The sequence below is a fragment of the Hakea prostrata genome, chromosome 9 (assembly GCF_041222555.1).
Source record: "Hakea prostrata isolate BN-2017 chromosome 9, UWA_Hpros_2, whole genome shotgun sequence".
Taxonomy (NCBI): domain Eukaryota; kingdom Viridiplantae; phylum Streptophyta; class Magnoliopsida; order Proteales; family Proteaceae; genus Hakea; species Hakea prostrata.
The window spans coordinates 63,937,115-63,959,244 of record NC_142608.1 but is presented as its reverse complement, the minus strand read 5'-3'; the positions used below and the strand labels follow the sequence as shown (position 1 = coordinate 63,959,244).

The 22,130-nt window shown below is 36.2% G+C and overlaps 2 long non-coding RNA genes across 17 annotated transcripts; both read left to right on the top strand.

Moving 5' to 3' along the window:
- Positions 1–5,752: 5,752 nt before the first annotated feature.
- Positions 5,753–19,047, top strand: LOC149006080 (uncharacterized). Of its 16 annotated transcripts, none has more exons than XR_016175498.1 (11): positions 5,753–5,819; positions 5,987–6,078; positions 8,873–8,987; positions 10,155–10,268; positions 11,893–11,989; positions 12,461–12,516; positions 12,647–12,881; positions 13,798–15,053; positions 15,181–15,526; positions 15,723–15,791; positions 18,961–19,047. It is a non-coding gene; the product is annotated as an uncharacterized LOC149006080 (long non-coding RNA). The 16 variants fall into 16 exon arrangements; XR_016175507.1 differs by lacking the exon at positions 5,753–5,819 and having other exon boundaries at positions 5,831–6,078; positions 13,798–13,863; positions 14,506–15,053; XR_016175504.1 differs by lacking the exon at positions 5,753–5,819 and having other exon boundaries at positions 5,831–6,078; positions 13,798–14,025; positions 14,506–15,053.
- Positions 19,048–19,169: 122 nt separating this feature from the next.
- On the top strand, positions 19,170–21,759 carry LOC149006079 (uncharacterized). Its single transcript, XR_016175512.1, has 3 exons — positions 19,170–20,057; positions 20,358–20,456; positions 21,586–21,759. It is a non-coding gene; the product is annotated as an uncharacterized LOC149006079 (long non-coding RNA).
- Positions 21,760–22,130: the final 371 nt, after the last annotated feature.

Sequence of the window (22,130 nt, the reverse complement as noted above, 5' to 3'; positions counted from 1 at the left end):
AAAAAATCATATTTGTTACGAAAATCCAAAAATATAGGGATTCAAATATTTTTTTCTTCTTTGTAAAATAGGATTTTGTTTTTAGATTGGATATGTTTAATAAATCTAATTGAATTTAAATTTTTCTAAATTTATCAGGTTTCATGTACATTTTGTTTTTTCTTGTCCAAAATGTGTGTACCGTCAACTTTTTAATTGTTAGTTCATAATATAAAAAATTTAATAATTATATGTACAATGAAAATAGAGAATCATAGACCATTTGGGACTAGCAGCAAAATACAATTACATATTCAAACTTAACAAATCCATACCATCAAAATCAAACTTAAATCCTTTTACCAAAAAAGAAAGGGGAAAATTTGTGAAACGGTGAGCCAAAGAAATAAGTGAAGGTGCCTAAGAAAACTAAATATATGGTAAACAAAGGCTAGAGCTCAGTTACTTATAATAAGTCTTTTTTATTGGCTCTTTAACATTTTAAAAACGATAGTTTTTTTTGTTGGTCAAGTAAAAACGATATATATATATATATATAGTTGCTAGGTCTTATTTCTTTGATGATTCTAATTTTTCTTAATGATTTTATGATGATGGATCTCCACCTTTTCTTGTTGGTGCCGCCGAAGACTGTGTAAGAGCTTCTCTGCGTTCACGAGGTTTAATCCCAATGTTTTTGACTCCCTCAAAGACTAAGCTTCGTTCATTAACGCAACTTAACTGCAATTTTGGCAGTTAGTTTAGTTTTTCTTCTACAATTTAATGGGTTTGATCAATGACAAGTTAATCTTCGTGCATAGGATTAGATGCCCTTTAATGTCTTCATCATATATATCCTGAGATCTACGCTTGAGAAACGAGTGAAGACCAAATCATTTAAGAGTTATTGCAGGACCACCACCACCATTACAATATCTAAATTGGTGCTTCACGCCTTCGATCGCATTTCCAAAGTATCAATAAACCATAAAATACTCTACCCATATCATGTGCAGCAGAGAATTTATTGATTATTATGACTAAAATATTATATCAGATGACTCAAATTCTCATCTACGTTGTTCACGTTTTATTTTATTGGGATAATTACTATTGCCCCCTTGTACTTTGGTTTTATTACTAATCAAACCTCTTTCTTTATGAAATTGCTGTTGCCCCCCTCACTTCTAACGGTGTTAAGTGGTTGTTTACATCAAATATCTAATGTTTATTTTGCCCTTCATTAAAATTAAGAAGTTAAAAAATATAACATTACCCTCATTTTTAGAAACTATATTGAATGTCAATTATATTTTTAAAATTTTATATTTTACAATAAATTTTGGCATTGGTGGGACCACACACTTTGTACAATGGTTAGCATATATTAGGAGATTTTCAATTTTCAACTTTGAATTACATTTGGTATTTCCTAATATTTTAGTTTCTATTTTAAGTTTTATTTAATCACATATTTTCTTTATTCGACGATTTCTTTTTAGAGAAGAAAAATCAAGTCTTTTCTTTATTCGGTAGTTTCTTTTTAGAAAAGAAAATTTGATTTAAAGTTAATTTTTCTCCATAGTTAATTAATGATAGTATTATAACTTGCAAAAGAATAAATAAGTAAAGAAATAATTGTAGGGTTATTTTTGGGTTTTTGTAAAAATATATAGATGCCACATCATCAGTAAACTAACTGAGCTTAACAGAAGGGGGCATTAGTAATTTTAGACAAAGTTAAAGGTTGGATTAGCAATTTTAAAAAGTAGAGGGGATAAAGTAGTAATAAAATCAGAGTACAAGGGTACAAGGGTACAAGGGGGCAACAGTAATTATCCCTATTTTATTTAATATTTTAACTTTCTAATATAGATATTACACGCAAGGGGCACTTCTTCATTAATCATCATCAATTCCATCTATTTCATTATATATATATTACACAAAAATAAAGTTGACTCTTAAACAAAAAGATTCCTACTTTTGATCTGCTAGGTTTCAAATGGGAGAAGGCGAATCAGAAGTTGAAGGGTTCTTCGCGACCAACAAGACTAAGTGGAGAAAAAGATGCTGAAGATCCTCAAGAAAATCATGTTTTTTTTGAAGTTATTGGCTTCCGATCTGAACTGTGTCTCCTTTGTTTGATCCGCAACCCTCTTTCTCTCCTCATATTGATTTCTCTTTCTTCCTCTGTTACCGATCCCTTCAATCTCTTCTCCTCCATCAATCCTCCACAGTAATTCATGATTGTGGATCCTATGCACTTAAAAAACCAAAAATGGAGATAAGTATATCTGAGGATGAAAAAGACAAATGCAACAATGTCATATCTGAGAATGAAAAGTCAGAAAATATTTTTGGGGATGGGTATAATTCTTTTGGAATCATTTCTCCAGGAAAATATTCGACAATTGCGGGAACAGCTGCAGACTTGGTGAAAAATCTTCAGGGAGAATTCTCGGCCCAAAAGTGGAATGAGTTGCCAAGTAAGGATTTTAAAATCAAGCATATTGAGGAGTGGCTTAGCATGATTAATCTTCAGGATGTCATTCCGCTCGAGGAAAAAGTGAACCTGCCAACTCTATCAGCGAGACAAAGAGAGCTCCTACAACACATGATCAAAAAAGGACCCCAGGGATGGAATTAACAAAGAGCTACATCGCATCTTTGACTGCCACCTCCACATCAGCTCAGCTGGCAACTCTTGGGTTGGTTGTAATTTTTCAATATATTAATAAAGAATAAATTGTTAATGTTTTATCATTATTACATTTATTAAGCGGTATTCAAACGATGCTTGGTTGATTTTGATTAGTTTCTTCTTCTTTAATTAATATTTCCTAGTTTTCAGGAGAAACTCTTCCTATTCCTTACACTAGTTGTTGTTAATTATTATTATTTTTTTAAATGAGCGGTATTCTAACGTTTAGATGCTTGATTTTGATTAATTTCTTCTTCTTCAATTAATATTTCATAGTTTTTAGGACAAACTCTTCCTATTCCTTAGGCTTGTTGTTGTTAATGATTAAGGTAAAACTATAATTAATATAATATTATTGAAAGTATAAAATATGAATTTACAATTTTAGACGTAATTAATTATATCAATGTAGTTAGGGAAGAAGGCTATTTTGGGAAGTAAAAATGTAACCATGAGTTTGACGTAATTAATTATAGAGCAAATTACACTCGCACCCCAAAATGGAGGCCTTAAAGCACTGACACCCCACTTTATGTTTAAAAAACACATAGGTCCTATTCTGTTAGAATTGTTATTACTTGGTTAGTCATATTATACAAAGACTATTATACCCTTGACTTATTCTCCAAGAAATCTATTTTCATTTACTTAAAAAAAAAAAAAACCAACCCTTTGCACGATTGGGATTTCAACGGTTTCACTTCTCATTTCTCCCTCCGTTCAACCATTCTTTCTTCTTCTTTCTTTCTTCTTTCTTTCTTCTTCTTGTTTCTTTACTTTTTCTGACTTTACGGTTTGCTGCAAAGAAGAGGGGGACAGAAAGAGATAGGCCATTTCACTTCTAATTTCTCCCTCCATTCAACCATTATTTCTTCTTTCTTTCTTCTTCTTGTTAAGCCTTCAAAGGTCTCATCAGTAGTCATCTAACTCCATTTCTCTGAATTTTGGGGCTCCCGTGGGCTGGAGGTGAAGATCAAAGTTGGAACCACGGAAAGAAGAGAATGTTTTATGAATCTCATGTTTGTAATTGTGATGAAATCCATTATTACAATCCTACGGTTAATCCAGCCTTCTTCCCTGCTTGAGTGAAAATTGAGAAAATTGAGAAAATGAAGAAAGAAAGAAGGGGTCATATAGCAGGTCATAGCAGGAAGCAAGTGCTCATAGCAGGAAGCAAGTGCACGAGTGTTATCCTGATCTTGACGAGCCTGACGTGCCTGATGGGTCTGATGGGTCTGAGCACCTAATAGCTTGACCCAGCATTCGCGGTTTCTGAGTGCTATCATCACGAGTTGAGTTTTTTTTTTCCAGATTTTAGTAAGGGCATTAGTGGAATTAAAAAAAATTAACAATGGCTTAACAGTTTCACTAACAGAATGGACTAGTGTGTTTATTGATTTGGGTGTCTGTGTTTTTTAAACATAAAGTGGGGTGTCAGTGTTTTAAGGCCTCCATTTTGGGGTGCCAGTGTAATTTGCTCTTAATTATATCAATGTAGTTAGTGAAGAAGACTATTTTGAGATGTAAAAATATAGCCATGAGTTTTGAGTTCGTATTTATAATAAAAATAGTATGATATGATATATATATAATATATATTTATTTATATATTCAACCGACATTAAAGCGTCAAGGGTTTATAAGCGCGTCGGTCGATTCGTATTCTTTTGGGTATAAATAATAAGTGTCTGTCAATTTTGACATCATTCCAACAGTTATTTTTCCCGCTTCATTTCCCTGTGTTGAAACGATTCGAATTCTTGAGAAGCTTAAGAAAGATCCAAACCCGATATGATCGACCGTTTTCAGTATTTATGATTCACCATTCTAGGTTTTTGAAGAACTTCAGATGGAGTGAGCGGTTTTCTATTTTTGTTTGATTCACTTTGCTCTTCCTGGTTCATCCATCACCTTCGTCTCTTATTCTTCTTCTCGTATTTCTCGCCATTCTAGTCATTGTTCGATTATTCTTTCCTAAGTTCAATAGACTGATTTAGCATTTAAGGTTTTCTCGTTCTATCCACCATGGCTAGTTTCGCCACTCTTCATAGCCTTCGTGTATCTCTCTTTCCCAAAAGATATCACTTCTCCTAATATAAATCTCCAGAAACAGGAAATCCGAAGGTTTCAGATCTTCCTTTGTTTTTTTCTTCTTCGTCGTCTTCCGTCTCTCCCCTCGATTATCTATAGGGACGATAGTGTTTTCGGCTTTCACGAGCGAGGTGATCTGGCTGATTGTTGTATCGTTTTTCTTTGCTTTTTGTGACAACGGAGCTTGGGGATCGAATTGCGTCTTACTTTGTGAAGTGGCTGGGGAAAAGTACTTTGGGGGTTGTCGTAGGGGTGGACCACTAGCGATTCTCTTATTGCCTTGACTATGCCAAATACGGCGGTGAGAGCTGGAGACATACTTATTATCAAGTCGCTAACCCTTTCTTCTAGTAGCGACCTGGTGATCCGTCGTTGAAGAAGCTTGGCTTCTATCTGGTTCTGTCCCAGTTTCAGGTATAACGATCGTTTTCGTTCATCTCTTTCCTACATGTTTCGGATAAAAAATTAAATTTAGATTTATGTGTTTTTAATGAAGATTCCCGCATTCTTCAACATAAAGTCCTTCTTACTCGTTTTGCATTTTGTCTGTGATTTTAATCTGTTCTAGAGTGTGGTCAAGGGTGCTCTATCTAAATCATTCAGTTGCTGAATATTTCAATAGATCCATATCATATTTTAGAAACTGAAAATATGTCATTGTTCTCCTAATATTAATTTTATCACCTGTCATTATCTCATCTACTTATCCATCGCTCTTGTCTGATGCATCACATTTCTCTGCAAACTCAAGTGTGCTTTTCCTAACTGCTGCAGCTTAAAATCTGCTTTGTCTCATGTTAGCTTAGGAACTTGGGTCAAATTGCAAGCCCGTGGTTTACCTGGTTCAAGGCTGCTAATATGCCTGCTTTGTTTGCACTTTTGAGTTACCCCATTTATCCCATATAAGCTCAGTCCTCTTGATGCCAAGGATACTCCTGACACCCCTGCTATGGCTACGTAAACCCGGAGCAGACGGGTCTGTCAAACTAAACAAATTTTTTGTGGTTGGAATGATGCTTCTTGCTGTCTCATTATGAGTCCTCAGGTAAGTGGGGTTCATCTTTTGTTAATTATCTCATGAATCAAATCCTGTAAGATCTCGTGATAAGTGTGTAGGTGATATCTAAATTTTTTCCATCATGGACAACATTCTACATGCTATTGATTGGATTCATTTAATGCTATCGCTCATGTTACATTGGTTAAATACAGTTGGATCAAGATGCTTGTTTGCAACTTCGCTACTTACATAAATGTATTGGAATGCCTTATGGTCTAAGGGAAAAGCATGGAGTGTCATCTAGGTATGACAGAATCTGTTCCTATAATTTTGTAATATGAAGTGGCAAATTTTTAGGTAATGCCTTACTAGTTACTGTGACAAAAAAAAAGAAACCAGTGTTTCCATTTATTGCTTGAATCTCCTATTAATATTATTTATTCCCACATCTTAGGGTTTCTAATAACATTATTTACCAGTAAACAACAAGAAAAAGTTGCATGAATTATAATTATTGGATTAGACAGAGACACAGGAAAAAGGAGAAGGAGAAAGCATAAACAATGAACAAACCCAATTCACCCACAATCCACATCAGCATTCAGTTTTCCTCAAATCTACAGTCAGAAGCAGAATACGGCCTTCCGACTATTTTTCCATAGAACAATTCAATTCCCCCTTCCATGTTTACTGTACGGAACGGAGCAATGCAGTGGCTAATCTTGTCTTGTCGATAAGGTAAGTTATGACTGTTTCAGATTATTTTTGAATAGTAAAATTAGCAATCTTATTTCAAGAGAAAGATGAAACTAGTATGACACTAGGGTACAGAACCTATGGAGCAATCAGAATCAAACAAATAGTGCTAGCTATTTACATTATTGGATAAGTTCCAGCATGAATATCTTTTGTTGACTGTTATTCCATCTGAGAAACGTGGTATCCTTTTCATAAAGCTTCACTGTAGATGTGCCTGTGAAGATTTGTACCCATTTCATCATCTTTGTCTTATCCTTGCCTTGTGAATAGGATCAGGGTATTGGATCACAAATGATGCTCCTCTTTGCAGGATTAAAGTGTTAGCCATCCCAGAATTTTTAAATTACAACTAGACCACTTCAAAGTAATTAACATAGACAAACTAAAGTTTTGATAATAATAACCAACTAAATTGGCAAGGCATATAATAAAATGGAATAAAAATGGAAACGAAGAGTGCCGAATATCTATCTGGGACCAGTGGGGTGTGTGTGCATCTGAGTTGGGACAGTTAAAGAGGTCTGAAAAATTTGCTAGTTGTTTTCCTCTTCTTTCTTCCTTTTTAGTTGTTCCTCTCCACACTTTCCTTAGGAAGAAGAAAGAATGAGGGGTTTGGTGGTGATATGGATTTGAGAGGATGAGTTAGTGAGATTGGGAAGGGAAATATGTGGGTAGGGACTAGGGAGGATGTGAAGAGAGGGTTTTGGTTGGAGAGAAAGAGAGGAGAGGAAATGGGGAGGCGAGGTCTCGTTTTTTAAAATTAAATAAAGTGAAAAGTAAAGATAGGAGGCAAGTGAAGAGAGGGGAGCAACAAGGAGAGGAGGAACTAAAGAGGTAGGGGCCCAACTCAACAGAGAATCTCTTTAGAAGTGGGAGGAGTTGGGTGTATGTAGGCGAAGTGGTAAGGAAGGAGTGGAGTAGCTAGAAAGTAGGAGGAAAAAGGGGGAAGGAGATGCAGTTGGTAGCTAGACAGTGGAAGGAAAAAAGAGAGGGGATGAGATTTGGTAAGGAAAAGAAGAATAAAGGAAAAGGGAGGGTATTTTTGGTGTTCTCACTTGATTATCAAAGAGGGGGTTTTTAGTACGGAGAAGTAAAGGTAATACTGAAGAGAGTGACACGGATGTAATTCATGGAGGAAGTTAGGAATAAGAGTATAAAAATGGTGGTATGGACAAAGCAGTTTTTTCTGTAAATGGGGGAAAAACATTAATGGGAAGGGGTGGCATCTTGATAATCAATATGTCCCGTTAAGTTAAAAAAGAAAAAAAAAAAGGAGATGTGGCTACCTCAGGGAGTCCTAAATGTGATCTTTTTGTTGTAAACTTCAGATGGGGATATCTTTTGGTCGATGAGCCTGATTCACTTTCCAACTGTAATTGGTAATGGATTTTTTTTGAGATTTAATAAATGTGGCTACCTCGAGAGTCCTAAATGGAATTTCCTCCCCCTCTCTTATGGGCTGCAATCGGGAGCCTAAATTTAGTGTGCAAGTAGTCCCCTGCTCACATGTCTAGTTTAGGGAAAACAGAATAGGTCATGGGCCTCATGGCATGATATTGGGTTCTATCTTTTTGTTGTTTCCGAAAAAAAGGGGTTCAAAATGATATACTCAGCAAAAAAGTTTGTTAAACACAATTGGATAGCTGAAAATGGAAGGGAGATTACTGACATATTTGAATATGCTTCTGAAATTTAAAAGGTTCTAGGCTGTGGTGTGCCCTACCTATACAAGTGTTGGAATTGTGACATGGCAAAAGATGGAAGAAGAAGTCCTTCCTATGTGGGCCATGTAAATGACTTTCTGACTATGCCTTAATGCTCTGAATGTTGGGAAGCCATGAAAATAATTAGGTGCAGAACAAGGAGGGTTATAAGCATAGCCACAAGAAGTGGGTTCAACATTGAATGAACTATGGTTCAGGTTACACCATACTACGAGTTTTCCAGTTTTGTAGAAGTATCCTAGGTTGTGATTTAGGATTTCTACCTCCAGATTTTCTGTAACTGATATTGATTGAAGTTCTAATTTTCTTTAAATAGTCATAAAGTTCTTTATCAGTCCATGATTTATGGTGAATAAGATTTGGCTTTTTGGCTTCTAGTTCTTGGGTGATTCACAACATTCCAGCCCTTATTGTGGTGATCCATTAGTTGATTGGTGGTGATTCCATGGTCATATCCCCCTTTCTTATCTTCTTTCATTTTCCTTACACTTCTATTATTATTATTATTATTTTTCTAATGGGCATTGCGTTCTATCTAATCTTTAACTATGGTTTTTACTTGATAAAATAATAAATTCAAGTGTTCCTATTTTTTTTATGCCAAATCTGAGGCAGAGTAATGAGATGCTGCCAAGGATTTGCTGCACCTACAGTAACGTTTAGGTTTTTCAGTGCGAATCTACTCCAATGCTGCCAATCTTTCTTTCTTTGAGGAAAAGCGAGACAAAAGGTAGGTTCTTTTAGTGGGATTTATAATTTATGTTGCAAATATGAGTGTTTAGTAGCATTTTCAATAATCTATTTATTTTAATGGCCATTATTCCTGTACGAATTTTCTCAATTTGGTTCTGATTTTAAACAGTGGATGTCCTTTTGAGTGTTAAATCGTTGGTTTTGCTAATTGGAATGGAGGAGCAGGGGTGTTACTGTGGAGACAAAAAAGAGAGATCATGATCAGGAAATGGGTAGCGGATGAAATGCTCTTTTTTTCTTGTTAATTAATTAACATGTTTTGATTTTTAGTGGTGAACTCTTCAATTTTACCCGAGTAAGGAAGAAGAATAGAAGGAAACAATTGTTGGCGGAAGATTTTATCACACAAATATTATTCTACTTTTTATTAGTATGCTTCTTGCACTGTCTTTCTTCACAATGAATTTTTTCTCCTTGAGGATCCCTTGATCCTTTAAGCATAAATTTCCCAGTCTAGGATTCCATGTCTCTTTCGGCGTAAACCCCTTCAGATGCCATGTCTAGGATGTTGTAGCTATTTATTTTAATTGGTTGCTTCCGGACTAGGAAAATCCAAATGCATTTTAAGAGTGGTTAATAATGGGAATTTAATTTTCTGGTTGCCTTGTGATTCCCAGTCTTTTTTAAGTTTTACAACATTTGATTCTTATCTAGACTTTGAGACAATTTCTAGGTTTCTATTAATTTCAGCTAGGTCATAGAATTCTACAGTTCTTTTTGTTAAAATTTTAGGATTCTTGCTATGGTGATGAATGTAGAGATGTTGAACTGAGAGTTAGAACTTTGGCAGTGATGCACTTGTCCATATACTATTCCAAATGTGTTGTATCAAAAGAAAACTTGATGTATGCATGGTTAAAGTTGAAGCTCTTATGCCTTTTGACTTTGTAAGACAAGCAGAATAGATTTTTCCTAAGCTTGCCTTCCAGAACTTGTGCTACATTGTTTCTCCCTAGCTAATATATTGGCAGAAACTGTTCTTATATGATCATGTTTCGTTATACTAATGGATTGGATTTGAATTCTCATACCCATAGGATAATTCATGGAAAGATGATATTCAAGGAAGACAATGGTGTGGCTGTTTGAACAGTGCATCAGCTTTCATATCCTTTTTATTTTTATTTTTTTGTATCTTATACAGACTACAGAGACAGTTCTCCACTTCCCATGTTGGAGGCAGAGGAATTTGAGTGTGGAATACCAAATTAGATGCTCCACATTCCTTGGAGTAAAAGCAACTTATGGCAGAACACAGGTGACTATTCCATTTTCCTTGCAAAAGGACCCCAAATGGGTACCGGATGAAACATCGATGCATTCTTCCTTGCCCATCCCTCTTTTCTCCTTTTTGATTTCTCTTACTTGTTGAAACTATTGGTAGGTCTCTTCAGAAAACCTAAGTTGTGGAGCGTTTCCCACTTTTAAGGATATTAGTTATGAGTTTTCCTTTTTTATTTTTATTTCTTTAAATGTTGTATGTCTTGAATGTCTTGGTTGTTACTAGATAAGGCAAGCAGTTCTGTTTTGTTAGTTTATGCGCATCTCAGTTATTGGGGTTCCAGTGATCGAAATGGAAAAATGAAAAAGAAACAAAATAAGCCAAAAATTGGACTCTCTTCCTGCTACTGTTCCTACTTTCTGATGTTAACATATGTAAATCCATGTAATAGAGACAGAATAGTTTCAAAAGCTTCAGAAATATGTGCATATGTCCATAATAATATGTGAAGAGAAGATTTTGCATCATGCATCTTGTTTCATTGATGATTTTTCCAAAGACCATCATCAACCTTCCTATATTTGTTTTCCTCTCATTTGGGGCTCTCCTATATTTCTGATCTAGGGCTTTTTTTCTTCTTCCTATTTATATTTGAAAAGTTATTTGTATTCATCATCATCTCTAACTGGACTGGTTTGTTTCCCCATTCCTTATAAATGGCTGCACACATAGGCTGGTAAACTACTTTGGTATATGAACAACAGAATAGAGGAAATTGGGTGCCTAAAGTGAATGGATTCTTGTATGATAAGCACATGACAGAGTATAGCACGAATACCCATTCCTTATTAATGGCTGCACACATAGGCTGTTAGACTTCACTTTGGTTTATAAACAACCAGGAGAGGAAATTGGGTGCATAAAGTGAACGGATTACTTGAATGATAAGCGCATAACAGAGTATAACACAAACCCTTTTTGTTGCAAATTCATATATTTTTATATATATAGCTGTTCTTCCTTGTGGATTATGAACTTGGAGTCAGCAAAGATAAGTTATTTTAATCTATTTTGAAGTTTCTATTAGTAAAAAAATTGCAAGGGCTTTCTGATTGCAATAATGGTGATTTTGAGCTCTCTGCATAAGATTGTTGAATTATCTCTTTAATTCCATATACAAATACATAATACCTATCAAGTTCAATGATGGTATGGTCAGAGTATGATTATGAAATATATGATTGATTTTTTTTTTTCTTTTTATTTTGAATAAATTTATGCATTTCTGCTGGACTCCTCCCCTCTCTTTTCTCTTAGCGATGTCTCTGTTTGACGTATGTCCATCTCTTTCTTTCCTCTTGTTTTGATCCCTTTCTTCCTTATTTTGTATCTTGTTAAGAAATTATACTTTAGATGTTCCTGTTGCCTTTCTGACAACTTGGAGGGGGTTGGGGGATGATGGTCCTGTTATATTTTTGAATACTTTTATTCAATGATCTTTTAACAAAACTACTCTTCACTGTCTTCTCACTGTTCTTATTCTACTTCTTTTGTCTGTCTCTGTGTTAAAAAATTTCGTGGGCATTAAGAAGATGAGGTACTTCTTTTCTAATACATAATGTAAGCTATGTTAAATGAAGTGAGTTCATTTGAGTTGTAGGTTGAAATACTGCAAAGAGGACTTAAAGAAATGGGGATCTTGAAAGATACGTGAAGGCCCTCTCAAACTTATCGTCAGCTGAACCCAACTTTTATAGGTCTGTTGAAACTTCTGTTTGTTCTTTCAGTTTGTCATGTGGGTTGCATTTTTGTCCAATATTGGGAAAACACATTTTGGGCTATTTGATTCAAGTAGAATGCATATAGACATAAAAATCTCTGTTGAACAAGCTCACTATCAAGGAATTGATGTTCACAATTGCCCCATGATTAGCTGTGACCATCCTTTGGAGCCAAATGTTGTAAGTTATAGGTATTTCCTTCTCTGAGTTATTTCTACTTCTTCAGCACAAGTTTGTGTACATTATTTCATATATCATTCAAGATTATATAGCTTGAGGTGAACAAACATGGCAGTTCTTCGGTTCATGTTACAGATTTGCATCTCTTCCTGTTTTTGCCCAATTAAGTTAGATCTGAAACCCATGACTCTTCCATATTTATGTGCAGCCCAAGTGGAATCATTTCAAGGAAATAAAGAGCTGATACTTTATTGCAATCATTGGCAGGTGATAATGATTGTACCCAGAAGTTATATCCCTTATTCTTTTGACGGACGAGAGAGGTATTTGTTGCACTTCCTTTACACTATCAAACTGCATTATTGTTCATCATACAATTCAGATAGATATCAGGTTTCTATATAGTCAAGCCCTATGAATGGTTAGTTTAAGTTGGACACACTGACGTTGCAGTTGTCATTCATTTGAGCCATGGGAAATCACTGAATGCAAAGAACTGCCTTGCAAGTGAAGAGAGGGGAGCAACAAGGAGAGGAGGAAGTAAAGAGGCAGGGGCCCAACTCAACAGAGAATCTCTTTAGAAGTGGGAGGAGTTGGGTGTATCTCTTTAGTCTGATATTGTTGACCCAGCAAATGTTACCGTGGTCGCAGAAACTGTTAAAAGGGCTCCCAGGATGTTTCCTGGAAGGTAAGGAAAAATAAATATCTCAGCAGAGATTTGATTACTCATTGTATTGGGATAGGATGTGAGTAGCGATTTGATTAGTTTGTTTATAATTTTTCTTTCCTTCTGGGTTTAATAAATTCTTCTTATTATTATAGTATTAGGGGGAGTGTTAGTTCCACGAATGTCAAAGTGCCACGAAGGTTGCCTAATACTCAAGAGGAAAACGCATGTTGGTTAGAAGTTGGAAGTGGGAAATTTATGGATTTTAATTGAAAATTGGAAAACAATTGACAGATGGTATAGGCATTCACCTTTTCTACTACATAATCTCTTGACTGTACTTGCACAAATCTTGCTGTTAATGGTGCCTTTATGTTTTGTCATCTTTCCTTGAAAGGTGTCTCATTCATGAACCTTGTTTTTGAGTTAGAAGTTGAGTGCAGTTGGTAGTAGAGGGGGGAACTTGGGTTGTTTGATATTAGTAAGGTAATGGGGTGTTGCTGAGTCTGCTCTTTTCTTTTTTTTTTTTTTGGGGGGGGGGTCTTTGTCTTTATATTGACCGATAATGTCATTTTGTGCTCAAAAGAAAGTGTGCATCTGTTGTTGGAGAGGGAATGGATGCTGCCTCAGCTTTATGGAAATTTCTCAAATGTTCTTTTTGGTTTTTTTTGGGGGGGGGGGGGGGGAGGAGAATTGGGTGATGAAGATTCAGAATTTGAGTTGACGCTCCTTATATTTCCTTTACATTTGTAAACCACCGCTGATGATTGATCTCTATCTCACTCCGACGACGGATTGAGAAGTGAAGTCTCCTACTCGTACACCACATGTTGAGCAAATAATTGGTTTGTTTTTGCGTAGATTTCCGTCGTGCTTTCATCTTGTTGTGTATCTCTTTAGGTAATTCTCATGGTTTTGTCTTCTAATGTTGTTGCAGAGAAGGAAATATGAACCGCTAATCTCAGGTTTTCTTGTCTGTTGGTGACATGCATCTAGCTTATTGGTACGTCAGTGAAACTAGTCTGACAATTTGTGAGGTTTGGGGACTGGTGAGACAGGTAGTGAAGCTCCTGAGGGACACTCTTGCTCTGCGCATGGCATGCCTTCTCTTCGACAAGTTATTGAGGGAAGCTCCAACCATATCAGAATGTCTTCATACCTATGGGTCTCTTCAACTCTGATTTGTCATCTTTCAATTTCAACTCTTCCAAACTATTTAGATACTGTTCCTTCATATTCTCCGGTTACATGAGATTTTTCTTATTTCTTATAGACTGTGTTTCTATGGGGTAGCCGTTCCTTATTTACAATTATTCCTATATATATATAATTTTTTTTTGGGGTAAATAATTATTCCTATATTTGTATTACATTGCATTATCGTATTCAGTATATTCTCGCGCTTGATTACATGAACTTCAGTTCTCATTCTGCATTCATACGTTCCTATGAGCTGGCTGGGTTTGTATTTTACATCATTGCCATGTGCATGGGTTTATCTCGCGTTACTGTTCTGTGAGTTTCTCTTAGCCTACAAAATTGATCTTCTCCTGAGAAAGGGGAAGGGAGTATGAAAGATTGCTGTATCTTCTTTCTAATGTTCAATCTGCTGGTACAATTGAACTTACCAAACTGGTGCATGCAGGCACAAACAACACTGGAAGCTTGTGGTGATTGTTTAAAAACAAGCAAGTAGCCGAATAAAAAAGATATACCTAATGAATCAAGTATGTTTCAGTTTTCTTACTCATACTTCTCATCTTGAAGCAAAAAATTTGTTCTTCCATGCTTTCAGTTTGCTTTATGCAGAATACCTCTGATTTTTGAGGTCAAACATGTCGAGTCTAATTAAGTTATTCAACAGATGAAAATCCCTTGATTATTATTTTATTTCATTGAAAAATCATTGTAATTGTAACTTTGGTACAGTGGTAGTTTGATTAAGTTGCTTTGCTTTGTATTTGGATGCCTGTCCATTGCAATGTATCTAACTTGGGTTTTTGTCCTTTTTCCCACATGCACATGGAAATGATTTATATTCTATTTTGACTTTTCGTTGTCTTAATCTGATACTTGTATCCTTTTAAGGCCAGTTTGTAGGAAGTGCATTTATAAGAAGCTTATAGATGAGCAGGCAGATTGCTGTCCTATATGCAATATAGATCTTAGTTGTGCTCCAGTGGAGAAGCTCAGGTCAGCTCATTCTTTTGTTCCTACTTTACAATAAATTTAAAATGTTATTGTTTGAGTCATGCATATTGTGTATGTACTGCTACTTATTGCTCAATTGCTACCTGCATATTATTGTCCTCTCTACTAGGTTACAGCGATGGCCAGTTTTCTTCAATCAGGTAGATTGGATGGTAGGATAGAAGAAAAACAAAACAGGAAAACGTTGTTTTTCAGTTGACATCCATGGGTTCTATATAAGATGTATAAACTGGCTCCATATGCAATTATGTATTGTTATATGTCGGACAAGAAGGTTTTGTGCTACAAACCAATCCCCTTTCTGTGCTACAATCAATCCCCTTTCTTCTCAAGATCATCAGGTATGATTGTCGATGGAATCGGAAGAAGACCGACAGAAGCTTTTCCACTCTGACTGTTGCTGCTGCTACTACCCTTTATAGGAGTAGGGTGAGGGATGCCTCTTTTACCTGGAGGTTGGTTTTCCCAAATGTACACAAGCTGTTGTCATTGTGTTCTACTTGCCACTACTATGCAAGTTCATTTCATCAGTTCATGTTCTTAAGAGCTAATGGCAGAGCCTTCTTTGTCTTCTTCGGTTTTGTTTGTTTGGGACTCGTTCTCTGATATTGGAATCTCTTCCTTTTGCATGCCCTTCTCAAACTATTGTAGGTTTGTAAAGCCGCCACGGAAAGCTTCACCCAGGAAGTATCTTTTCAGAGCAAGAATAAAGACGCCAAGGTATAACTATGTCTTTGTTGAATTGCACGTTTAGTCGTTTGACCATCATCTGAGACTTCTTCACTTGGATGTTACGCTCTCCCTTTGTTCCCTCTCTATTCTCTCCCGTTCTGTCCCCTTTTCCTTCTCTGTCTCTCCATTCTTTCTTCCACTTTCTTTCTTCGCTGCTCATTTGGATAAGGGGCCCCTTTGTTTCATCTCTTTAGTCTCTCTTGTTCTATCTCCCTTTTTTTTTTCTTGTGTTTCTCTTTTGTTCTATATTTTTTCAACTCTCATGTTCTCTCGAACTTGCTTCTACGTACATTTTCTCTAACGGTTCGACGTACCTTTTCTCTCAATACTTACCTTATCACCATTGAGTAGGCTATTTGTAGCCTTCAAAACCGATAGTGACTTAACTAAGGATTCCCTACCTAATAGGGATCCAACTACTTGGACTTCAAGTTAACAAATACTTTATTAAATAAGAACTTAATTACTATTTTCAGAAGAATTGTAAGAGATAAAGTCCCTTAAGATAAGGATCCTTATCCCAACCTACTAACTCACTGAATTCATCTAAAACTCGTATAAAACTCACAATTGCAAGGCCAAAATGAAAAAAAAGAGGGAGTTAAAAGTAGGTCCCTAAACCTAGGATCATGGGAAGTAAATCATGACCCATATTCAGCCCAAAAAGGGGCTGGGAAATTACTAAAATACCTTTTGAAGTGTTCAGCCAACTTTAGGAAGCTTCTTGGGTCTGGATTTCTGGGCCCAATTTTTTAGGGGTCCAACCCAGGTAGCATCAGTTCTCCCCTTCTTTAAAACCTTCATCTGCTAATAAATGTGCTTGTCATGTGCTATAGGGTCAACCCTCTGGTGGGGTTGCATGGGGATTTGTCATCTTATCTTGCAGTGGGAAGAAAGTAGTAGGCATGTTTCTGCTTGCATCTTTCCTTGACAGAAAATCTTGGTGAAATTGGACTAGTGGCAATGTAATCTTCAATCTTCAATCTTCAATCTTCAATCCTGGGGGCCTAAAGTGTAAGGAGCCCTAAGAGGAAGAATGGAGTCAATAGCCATGCCCTTGGAGCCTTTCTTTGTCAACACCTTTATCATAACTAACTGGAGATATCACCCCTAGAATGTTTATAGTATCTTGTCTAGAAGGAAATTGAGACCCAAAGAAGGGCCAGTTTCACATAGGATTGGTGCTGGTACGGTCCTGATATTTGTGGGCAACAATACTCTGTCCTTGATGCTAAGGGCATAGGGAAGTAGGGAACCACTGGTGTAGTGGGTACCTCATCGACGGGATCTTCAACTCCTATGTTAGTCTTGTCAATCTCTTCTAGCACCTTCACTGGAGGAAGAGGGTACACCATCTGGTTGTGGAGCCTTGGGCTTGGAGCTAGTGGTGATGTCTTAGTTGTTCTTTTGACTGGGTCCTTTAGATTGAGGATCTACTAAGTGTTGTGTCTTGGTATTGCAGTCCTCCTTAGTTGCTTTGAGGGCCTGCTTCTTCTAGATCTTTGCTAGTGTGTCTAAGATTAGGAGTACAATTCTCAAGCCATTGTGCATGAACTTACACTTGTTGTCTCTCCCAATGATAGTAACGTCGTTATCAGATATCATATAACCAGCCTCTCCCTAGAATAATGTTAGACATTCGCGTGCTACATCACACCATATCTTGTCTGAATAGGAATGGAGACTGATGGGAACTAGGCACTTATTGAGTGACTTCTAATTCTTCACCATTTACAAGGGAGACACTCTCTAGGGTTTGGGGATGGCTCTTGATTTTAAAATCATCCTTTTTTTGCAAATTCTTCAGACACCATATTAAAGCTACTACCACTATTAACAGTTACCAAAGCTCTGTGTTCACCCGGTTGGACAGTGTTGAAGTGCCAACTCCTCCTCCAGTTTTCTTCTTATTGCTCTGCTGAAAAGATTGTTAAAATGGCATTGATGGAGGTGCTGGCGTAGGAGTTTTTGAATTCAGTTTCTTCGTTGCAGCAATATGTTGATTCATTTATGGTGCCTCTCTCTCTCTTTTTCTTCAAACCCTCTCTAATGATGTCTTTGTTATACCCCTCATTGTATCTCTCTTCACACTCATTCTCGTTCTCTCTCTCTCTCTCTCTTTCTTCAAACCTTGTCTCTGCTTTTTTGCAATGTCTCTGCTTGGCCTTTTTTTTGCCTTCGTATCTCTCTCTTCTTTGAGGGATTTTCCTCTTACCCTTCTTTCCTTTGGTAACAAATTTTTTTATTCATCCGAAAGAATAATGAAAATATTTTTAAAGCTAAAGACCAAAAAAGAAAAAAATAAAGATGATTCCCAAAAAGAATACTAAATCTGATACCCAAAAACCTAAAAGCCATTGTAACCGTAGGCATGAACCCCCCCCCCCCCCCAAAAAAAAAAAAAAAAAATCCTATTTAATATCATGTGCTTCAAATGATGAAGCCTTGACGTTAAAGTATAAAAGCATTATGTCCCAACTAATATCATAAATTTGAACCTTAACCAATGACTTAAACTAAAACCTCGAAATCCTTAATCTAAAATACCCAGCCTGGAAGCATTCAAACCTTGATGTCTAGACCATAAATCTATAATTCATAATCATAACTCCTAAAAGTTAAAACACAAAACCGCAATGCTAGAGCTGGACCCAAACGTGAAACCATAAACTCTAAATACTAAACGCCCAATTCCCATACTAAGTATCCTAGACTGTTTAGCCAAAACATTAATTATTCTAAACAACCAAATTGCAATCCAAAGCCCTAACTTTAGTCATTAAAACCCCTATCGTCAAATTATATATAACAGACCCTAGCTCAAAAATCATGCCCAAAAGATTACATATTTTGTCCCTAAGGCTAATCCTAAATCTTGGTACATTTTTTGTCCTAGAATCTGAGACACAATACTGATCTGTATATCTGCAAGGATTGCTTTTAGGCTGTATGGCTTGAATTGCCATTTAGATCAGCCAAGCTCTTATAAAATGTTTAGAAGGAAAATTACATAACAACCTCTTCTATCTTTTGATCTCCTGGCATTAATTAAAAATTAAAAAACAAAAATAAAAACTACGGGGGCAAATCAGATCTGTTGAATAAATGGAGGTTCATTTTTCAGTAAAATATTGGTTGAAATTTCTTATTGCAACAGATGGAATGTTGTGCTGATGTGCTAGCTGCTGATTTGCTTGAGGTTGCTGATTTATCTCACCATTGAATCTTTTTTTCTCCACCAGGTTAGTCTAAATTAACTCTAACCTGACCTTAAGGGTGTTGGAATCCTAAAGTTTGAACTTCAGTTTCTATTGTAGAAGAAGAATCGTCTAATCGATGTATGTCCTGTTTCATGGATGTCTCTTTTCTAACTGTGTGTGTTTGTGTTTTTTTTTACTTAGCATGATTCCATTGTAAGGTGTTGTCCTCTTTGGGCAACTTATGATCCTAAACGTGGGAAGGGAAAGAAAAAGAAAATAGTTTCTCTATTTCTCCCCTCTCTTTTCTCTTAGCGATGTCTCTGTTTGACCTATGTCCATCTCTTTCTTTCCTCTTGTTTTGATCCCTTTCTTCCTGTTTTGTATCTTGTTAAGAAATTATACTTTAGATGTTCCTATTGCCTTTCTGACAACTTGGAGGGGGTTGGGGGATGATGGTCCTGTTATATTTTCGAATACTTTTATTCCCTCTCAAACTTATCATCAGCTGAACCCAACTTTTATAGGTCTGTTGGAACTTCTGTTTGTTCTTTCAGTTTTTCATTTGGGTTGCATTTTTGTCCAATATTGGGAGAACACATTTTGGGCTATTTGATTCAAGTAGAATGCATATAGACATAAAAATCTCTGTTGAACAAGCTCACTATCAAGGAATTGATGTTCACAATTGCCCCGTGATTAGCTTTGACCGTTCTTTGGAGCCAAATGTTGTAAGTTATAGGTATTTCCTTCTCTGAGTTATTTCTGCTTCTTCAGCACGAGTTTCTTGTGTACATTATTTCATATATCATTCAAGATTATATAGCTTGAGGTGAACAAACATGGCAGTTCTTCGGTTCATGTTACAGATTTGCATCTCTTCCTGTGTTTGCCCAATTAAGTTAGATCTGAAACCCATGACTCTTCCATATTTATGTGCAGCCCAAGTGGAATCATTTCAAGGAAATAAAGAGCTGATACTTTATTGCAATCATTGGCAGGTGATAATGATTGTACCCAGAAGTTATATCCCTTATTCTTTTGACGGACGAGAGAGGTATTTGTTGCACTTCCTTTACACTATCAAACTGCATTATTGTTCATCATACAATTCATATAGATATCAGGTTTCTATATAGTCAAGCCCTATGAATGGTTAGTTTAAGTTGGACACACTGAAATTGCAGTTGTCATTCATTTGACCCATGGGAAATCACTGAATGCAAAGAACTGCCTGGTGAATGAATGTTTCATGATCAGCCTGTTGGACTAGTCACTAGCTAGATTGGATCCACTGCATGATGTCCTATCCTGTTCACTGTTATTGAAAACCTATCATTAACAATTTGAATAACAGGTACCGGGCATTGGCATGTCCTTGTTACTGAAATTAGGCATGGGTTATCATTTCTGAGTGATAAAGCTGGTGGCTATCTTTCTTATGAAGTATCTATTGGTAAGTACCATCAATTTTGTTATTTATGGTTGGAAATAGGTCCCAACAAGATCAATGAATTTGAAATAGTCCAGCTGTCTGGTTTTGGACTCTTAGGGTGTAAATTGGTTTGTGATCGGTGAATCATAAGGATGATCACTTTTTGCCAACTCATTATTTTCTAAAAGCGATCGCCTTGACATATGAAAGCCTTAAACCTCCATGTGTCTCTACGAATTTAACTTTTCAATTTCCCTATTAATTGTCGATCACGGTTTTGAAGTTTTTAGTCATTTGTAGCTATAATGGGGACTCTTGGAGTAAATCCCATGGAAGATTGCTCTTGAGCCTTTTAGGACAGGTGATCACTAGTATGCGGTGAAATATCTAAGTTTAAGACGGTACCCATTCCTATCCATTTTTCGTATTACCCGTTACGATTCATGTGACCTTTCCCACAAGACATGTTCAAATTTTCTTCGGTGAATTTGAATTATTTTTTGTCTTTGTTTTTTCAATACAAAATAGTTAGAGATTAGGGAAATGATGAACGAGTGCTTATCGATTAATTTCCTCCAAAACTTCAATGCTTTAGTGGATTCCGATGGGCAAGGGAGCTAACCATGATTGTGTGTCCAGATTTTTGTCATTACTCTATTTTTTTTCTTGAAATTATGTTCTAGTGTTAGAGTAGGGTCTCGTGCTCATATATGTACCCTCTAACTACTTAATGGGTTTGTGATTTGTTTACCTATTGGAAAGTTGTTTTTGTGAATTGAAAATGGAGAAAATATATAGAAATACCATATTATATAAAGCTCCATTGAAAAACCACCCCCACCCCCGTCTTTTATGCTTTTTACTAGGTTCTTTATACCTAGTACTACATTGTAAGTTAAAATATTTATTCCTCTTTCCGGTCTTATAAATTTGTTTATTTTGTATAATTTTCTTGGTGAACCTTTCTTTTGGAGTTTCTGAAGAAAATATAACGTTGGGGAAAGAATAAATGAATTTCCCCATATTACACATGGTACCCTCTTTTTTCTTAAATTTCTACCCTTGTTTTAGTTTTAGGTGACTATACATTTGTATGTGTTTACATGATCTATACGTCAAGATCTGTAACGTACGCTAGTCGTATATTCAGTGGTGATTTCTATATGAGGAAATGTTGATGAATCCACACTAGGGAAAGATGGTTCCAAAGGGAAGAAATATGCTTCTGACAAATTAACTTCAGATTGGAGAACATTCAGAGCACATCTTGTTGCAAAAAAAGGTAAATGTAGCTTTCCTTTTAGTTGGAATTACACTTTCTTTCTTAAGCTACTCGGAAAATGATATGAAGTAGGAAGTTCTCATGCTTGGTTGTTACTTTACGGTTTCATGATGAGACATCTAATTTGCTGGTGTCTACCCTGGATGTTTGAAGATGGATTGTGGACTTGCATGTATTTCATAACCTTCGTTGGTACGCCTGGCCAAATCATTTCCACAAAAGTTTTGGAAGTTACACGCTTGGATATCATGCTAGGCCATGATTGTTGCTTTATATAACTAGGTTTTGGAACATGGTTTTATAAAAAACTCGCATTGATTGGGACTAGGCTTCTTATTCAATTTTATGTTTTAATTTATTCATTTTCCTTGTGGGGGGGGGGGTGAGGGTGGGAAAATGGTCGTGACCCTTCA